Genomic DNA, 8063 nt, shown 5'->3' with positions numbered 1-8063 from the left:
GGTAAGTGAATTGTAGGAAATTGAGTGTTTTGAAATAGAATCTAAGAACCCTAATTTTTATAATTTGGGGATTATGTTTAAATTGAAAGAATTAGTGAAATTAAAGAATAGATCAGTGAGTGTTGTAAGGGAATTTTTAAAAAATTCACCAAAGGCAAGTAGAATCTGCCTAGATTAGATTGAATTAAGATGTCTAGAGTTTATTGCGTGATTGTTGTTATGACTGGGATGTGTAATATGTTGATTGTAGAAAGAAATTTTGAATTAAAGTATTGATTGTTGAAGCATGTTGTAATTAAGGTTTTGATTTGGCATTGTTGGGATCTTCGTGTGGCATGTTTTGTATGTACGAAGTTAAGATGATGAGAATGGACGTTAATTCATGGAAATTTTGACAATCGGGTGTTAGGGGAGGTATATATATATTTTAATTTTGGAATGTGTAGATTTTATTAAGGATTATAATTTGGGAAATTAAAATAATTACCCCTTTATTAAGGGTAATAAAAAATTTATCCCTAATTTTGGGGTTTAAATAAAAATGCTCATACTTTAAAGGATTTAAACTAAAATATTTTAAATATCCAATAAAATACTGAAATTACCCTTCTTTTATTCTATATTTAGGAAAATTAATTAAATTACCCTTTTTTAAAGGGTAGTAAACAAATTTACCCTTAAATACTCACATTTTAAAGGATTTAAACAAAAATGTCCCAAAAAAAAAAAAAACAAAAATATCTTTCCTCTATGTCTATATAAACCATCTATTCATTTATCTTTAATATATATGAGTTTACTCATTATCTAAGAGAGAAAAGAAGTTTGTGATTGAGATTTTGAGTGAGAAAAAATTTCATGATATCGAAATATTTATACCTATTATAACTTCAATCGTTATTATTTTATTAATAATGTAATTATATGTGATGTTTTATATAATAAATTAGAGTTGTGTAAAAAGAAATAAATAAAAATTATTGGGGGTATTTTGTAATTATTATAATAGTATAGGGTGAAATGATATTTTATAATAAAGAGTGTTAGAGGATTAGATTAGATAATAGTTGAGGGTAAAATGATATTTTACAATATAAGGGTAAAGTGATATTTTCATAAATTAGTATCACATTAATTAAATTATATTGATATGTAATCGAATTATGGAATATATATAATTGTGTAATAAAAATAAAATTACAAAATTCAAACTTAATAATAAAATAATGTACCACAAATCTAAGAATAGTATATCTGGCCATATTATTTATGTTGTTATATATTTTATTGTAAGATTAATTTAAATGGTTGGATATGCTTCAATTAGATACGGGGGGAAGTTGATAGAAAAGAGTGACAATGTAATAAAATATGTTATAGTTACAAGAAAATTGATTAAAATTCCCGAACACACTACATTTGAGGGATTAATCGAAATAGTGAGTGACAAGTGTAACATAGATTGAAGGATATTTAACTTTCAGATAAGCATGAAACTAAGCATCTTGATGATGACATCCTTGTTGAAATTTCGAATGATGAAGATGTTGTGGTTTTTATTGGTCTGTCTACCTTTTTAAAAAATGTGTTCTAGTTTTTGTAACAACTACAATTAATAATAATAGTTATAAGGTTCAACAAACATATGAGAGTTTACAAGGTGGTGAGCTGAGTAATTATCTAGAAGATCGAGAGATTGGTTTATGAGGGATTCAAAATTTCCAGATCAATTCGAAACAAGAATTTCCTGAGGAAGACTTTGCAGTCTTAAATGATGTAGATGATGATGTATTGTATATTGCGGAAGAATTTCTTTGTGGCAAGAAAGAAAAATTTCCAGATTGAAGTGAATTTGATAGGAAGATTATGCATGATATTCCTATAGAGGAATTAGAGGTTGAAGAGAAGCCAGAGGTTAATGAAGATATTGAAGGTACAAGTAGTTTTCTGTAAAACAAATCCTGATGGTGGGAATGTTTGTATTAATGCATTTCATTGGTTACCACCTTTTCCTGATCAACCATTTATATCTAGAAGCCTAGAAGTGATTCTTCAAAAATTGGTACATTATTTCTAAGTAAAAAACATATCAATGATGCGATAAGTCGAGATGCTCTTGAGAAGGGATATCAGTTTAAAGTGCACATCTGACACACTCATATGGGTGGTTAAATGTTCTAATGAGGAATATAAATGGTGTGCACAGGCAATTAAAGTGGGAGAAAGTGACAGTTTCAAATTACGTCGTTTGGATAACCAACACACATGTCATAGAGATAAGATATTACCTCATTATAGGCAAACGGGGGCTCGAGCTTTAGGGAAACCTTGTGGGGTGATCCATCGTCGCCAATATCTTGTAACAGTATTAACATTTTATATTGGTTAATCAGAGATTATGTTTATCAAGATTAGAAGGTGTACTTCGATATTATACGTACATCTATTTTTAGAGTTGATGTCATCATGGGATCTCCCATCGATGTAGCTTCAGAAACGCCAGACTACTGTCACAATGTCGATGGTAACGAGTTAATAGGCAATTAATCAACAAATATTGAATTCGGATATAACATTTACAAACGACGTTATAATTACTTGAACCATCATAGAAAGTGTTAATAGGAAAACCTCATGCGATAATATGTCATTGCCCACATTAAAAGTCAAAATAGGATCCTCTCTGGATGGTCCCTCATCAAAGAACTGATGTTGTAACAATATCAACATTTACGAGTTAACAGAAGACTAAAAGTATTTCTAAAGTATCATTTCCAATACACTCACAATGTTTAGCACTTACATCGACAACAAGTAGAGCTAAGAATGTCAGAACGCCTCTCGATAGTTCGTCACCATCGTCACAAGGAGACTGTAATAATATATATAATTATTACAGGGTTGATATATTTGCATATATAAATAGCTGAAATATCTGATAAATTATTAACTTTTTTACCTGTCGGACAGTATCTGTGCAGTGATAAGATTATGTCTCCTTTGTATGAGTGATTATATCCTCTATATGAACCATCCTATCCTCCGTATGAGTCATCCTATTCTCGATTTGACTGATCCTATATTTCTACGAGTAATCCTATCCTCCATACCAGTGAACCAATCTAATATAAGTGATAACGTCGTTAATTGTTATTATTTTGAGTACTAATTCGCTTATGTTGTGTGGAAATTTAATTCAATCTAATGGAATTATTTATTTTTTGCACTTAGGAAGCTTTGAATATTTTTTAGAATAAGTTGGGCTAAGAAGTCTAAAAATGAAGTAGATTTACGAATCAACAAAAATCTGTGATGCTGACTAGGCTTGGACATGTGAAATGACGAAAGCAGAATTCAAAAATTAAATCTGGACGTCAAGATCAGTTGAAAAAGTCCACAAAATGTCAAGATTTGCTTCCTAGAAAAGGGATAATTATTAGCTAGAAAAGGGGATCAATTGAGATAGATAAGGAAGAATATTTTTGGAGGAGGGATATATATCAAAATATATATTTTTTCCTTTCTTTTTGGGAAAGATATATATTACATTTATTTGGCTGGATTAAGAGATCATGATTGATCTTTATTTCTAGATCTGAGTAGGGAGAAAATATATATATTTTTATTTTTAGTTTGCTAGGATGATTTATCATTATAATTGGAGGATTAGAGAGCTGAATATGGTTTATAGTGGCTGAATATTTTCTCTTGGTTGAAGGAATTTGAAACCATGGAACTACAATGATTGTGAGATTAAGTTTTGTTCTTTAATGCATCTTTTAATTATTCAAGTATTGATTATCTTTCTGAATTATTTATCATGATTGTGTTGGTTGATTGCTAAGGGGTGCGATTAGTTTATCAATTAATATAATTTACTGCTAGTTTAGATGCCGAATTTGTAATTGTTCAATCCATCTAATCGAAGTGGCAACTGGGATTTATCGTTTGCTACGTCAGGAACTATAAATCCTAGGAAAATAATCAACTAGATTAAATGCAACATCGTACGCTTGTGTTGTCTTGCTTCGTTGGTCTTTCTAATTCGTAATGCTATTATTTAATTAAATTCGAGATTGTATCTGAATTATTAATCAATAAGGGTTAATTGGAATATATGTTTTTAGTTAACTAATCATAAGGAATGACAGGTAATTAATACTGCAACGAATATTTGAATAATTAATTTGATATTTTGGTATCGATGATTAATCATTGTTCAATGGTGGATGTGACCATAGACCAAGGTTTGTTTAATTGATTATTTGTTTTAGATTATTTTGCTGAATTTTTATTTATTGTTTTTAATTATAATTTGCATTCAATTCCAAAGCCTTCTTTATTTTCTTGTTTTGATTGATTTGTGAGATATAATAATTAAAACTCTTCGAGGGAATGATCCGTACTTTCCTTTACTATATTTTTGTTGCAGGAATTTAGGATTTTAATTTGAGTGTCAATAATAGCACTTACCAAATTTTGGCGTCGTTGTCGGGGAGTTTTTACTTTGTATGTTCGTTACGTGATCTTCGAAACAAGTTGATTTACAATTTGATCCAGAGATTGGAAAGACTGCAAAAGGGTTGAGAAAATAAGCAAAAAGGAGATTGCAAGCACACAGATTTGCTTGTGAAATAGAATAACACATGGCTGAAAATCAGACTTTAAGAGAGCTTGTTGCTCCAAATTTGAATCAATAACCACGCCGCATTACTTTTCCTAATTTAGATGTTAATACTACATTTGAATTAAAAGCTGGACTGACCCATTTTTTACCTATTTTTCGTGACTCCGTAGGTGAAGATCTTTATAAACATTTAAAGGAATTTCATGTGGTGTGCACTGGTATGAAAACGAATGGAGTAATCGAAGAATAAATCAAGATGAGAGCTTTTCCGTTTTTATTGAAAGATGATGCGCAAGATTGGCTTTATTATCTCCCTACTGGAAGTATCACCACTGAAAAGGCTATTTCTAGAGAGATCTTTTCCAGCATCAAGAGCTGCCAGTATAAGGAAAGAAATCTATGGCATTAGGCAGCATAGTGGAGAGTCTTTATACGAATACTGGAAGCACTTTAAAAAACTCTGTGTAAGCTATCGACATCACCAAATTAGTGACCAACTCCTTATTCAATATTTCTACAAATGACTCCTATCAAATGATAGGAATATGATTGATGCAGTGAGTGGTAGAGCATTGACTGACAAAACACCTGAAGCAACCCGAAATTTAATTGCAAACATGGCGTCAAATTCACAACAATTTGGGAATAGATCGGACCATTCATCTCAACGTGTCAATGAGGTAAATGTCTTTTTTATTGAAAAACGACTTGATGATCTAACTACTCTTGTACGTCAAATGGAGGCAGCAAAAGTTTGTAGAATCTGTTTAGTGGAGGGGCATCCAACTGATATATGCCCAACACTTCAGGAGGACTACTCTGAACAAGCCAATGCAGTAGGTGGATTTCTAGGACAATAGCAGCGAAATCAGAATTATAATCCTTATTCGAATACTTATAACTCAGGTTGGAGAGATCATCTAATCTTCATTATAGGAATGCACATGCAAATCAGCCTTCGAATAACTTTCAGCCATACCAGTAGCCTTACATTCTTAGACAACAGCAACCAACTCAAAATTCTAATTCAAGTACATCTCTTGAAGATCTTGTTAAAACTTTGGCTACTAACACTATGAAATTTCAGTAGGAAATTAGAACAAGCATTCAAAATCTGGAAAATCAAATGAGTCAGATGGCTACTACAATCAGTAAGCTGGAAGCACAAAATTCAGGCAAACTACCATCACAAACTGTGGTGAACCTAAAGGAGAATGCTAGTGTAATAGTGTTGAGGAGTGAAAAAAAGTTGAAGATGCTGATTAAATCACCACCTACACTAACATAGCAAGCATAAAACAAAGAGGAACTAGCAGCAGAAAATAATTTTTTTGAAAATACAGTGATTGGTAGAAATCCTTCTTTCAGTGAATATAAACCTGTTTCTCCTTTTCCTGAAGCTTTAAATCTGAAGTACGAAGGCAATGCAGATTTATATGAGAGTTTTCGAAAGTGTGAAGTCAATATCCCACTTTTTGATGCAATCAAACAAGTGCCTCGCTATGCTAAATTTTTGAAAGAGCTGTGTACATTGAAAAGAAAGCAAAGACTCAAAAGATGTGAAAAAATAAGGGTAGGAGAAAATGTTTCAGCCATAATTCGAAAAGTCTTCCTGAAAAATGCAAAGACTCAGGTATGTTTTACATCCCTTGCACAATAGGTGGCACTAAAATTGAAAAAACCATGTTAGATTTAGGAGCATCTATTAATGTAATGTCATATTCCATTTATTCTACTCTTAATCTTGGACCTTTAGAAAAACTAGTGTAGTTATTCAATTGGCCGATAGATCGAATGCATATCCTAAGGGGTTGATTAAAGATGTTTTTGTTCAGGTTAATGACAAGTTAATTTTTCCAACTGATTTTATGTTGACATGGAAAATAATGACCAATCTGCACTTATTTTGCTAGGAAGACCCTTTCTGAAAATAGCTAAAATAAAAATTGATGTTCATAAAGGCACACTGACCATAGAGTTTGATGGTGAAACTGTCCAATTTAATATTTATGATGTTATGAAATATCTTGATGTGGATCTTCCTGTGTATTCAGTTGATTTAATTGATTCTCTAGCATAAGAAGTTTTTGAACTTGATGGTGAAGATGAGTTGGAAGTGGCTAACCATGAAAATATTTTGAAAGAAAGTGATAAATTTAAATTAAATTCAGATGTGCAGAATACAGTGGGAGAAATAAATGAGTTTGTGGAACTGAAAAATACAGGTAATGTATCTTATATTGAGCTGCCAGTGCCTAATGAAAAATCGGTACCTTATATTTTCCAGATCACCTCAAATATATGTACCTTAGAGATGGGAAGACCTTACCAGTGATCATTTCCAGCAAATTAAATAAGTAGCAAGAAGAAAAACTGGTGTAGATTCTGAAGAAGCACAAAACAACCATAGGATGAACCATTGCTGATATTAAAGGAATCAGTCCCTCTACATGCATGCATCGAATTTTGCTTGAAGAGGGAGCTAAACCAATTAGGCAGCCACAAAAGAGGTTGAACCCGCCAATGATGCAAGTAGTAAAGAAGGAAATTTTGAAGTTGCTTCAAGCCAGAGTAATTTATCCAATTTTAGACAGTGAATGGGTTAGCCCTGTTCAAGTTGTACTGAAGAAGACCAACATCACAATGGTAAAAAATCAAAATAATTAATTGGTACCCACTCGAATTCAAAATGGGTTGCGGGTTTGTTTAGATTATAGGAAATTAAATGCTGTAACTCATAAAGATCATTTTCCATTGCCATTTATTGATCAAATGTTGGAAAGGCTAGCTGACCGAGCTTACTACTGTTTTTTAGATGGCTTTTCAAGATACTTTCAGATCACAATTGCTCCAGAAGATTAGGAGAAGATGACTTTCACATGCCTATTTGGAACCTTTGCATATTGAGGAATGCCATTCAGAGCTTGTAATGCATCGACCACTTTTCAAAGGTGTATGGTCAGTATATTTTCAGATTATGTTGAGCACATTATAGAAATTTTTATGGATGATTTTACTGTTCATGAGGATTTATTTGATAATTGTTTGCATAATCTCGCACTTGTTTTACAAAGATGCATTGAAATTAACCTTGATTTAAATTTTGAAAAATGTCATTTTATGGTTGAGCAAGGTATAGTTTTGGGGCATGTAGTTTCAGCTAGAGGTATAAAGGTAGATAAGGCTAAAATTGATATTATTCAATCTTTACCTTACCCCGCTAGTGTGTGGGAAGTTCGTTCTTTCCTTGGCCATGCACGTTTTTACCGACGCTTTGTTAAAGATTTTTCTCGTATTACATTGCCATTGTGCAAGTTGTTGCAAAAGGATGTGGCTTTCAAGTTTGATGAAGGGTGTAAAATGCATTTGACAAGTTAAAGCAGCTGCTGACTTCTGCACCAATAATTCAGCCACCTGATTGGAATCTTTTATTTGA

This window comes from Mangifera indica, unplaced genomic scaffold (genome assembly GCF_011075055.1).
Source record: "Mangifera indica cultivar Alphonso unplaced genomic scaffold, CATAS_Mindica_2.1 Un_0011, whole genome shotgun sequence".
Taxonomy (NCBI): Eukaryota; Viridiplantae; Streptophyta; class Magnoliopsida; order Sapindales; family Anacardiaceae; genus Mangifera; species Mangifera indica.
This window is presented reverse-complemented; position numbering follows the sequence as displayed.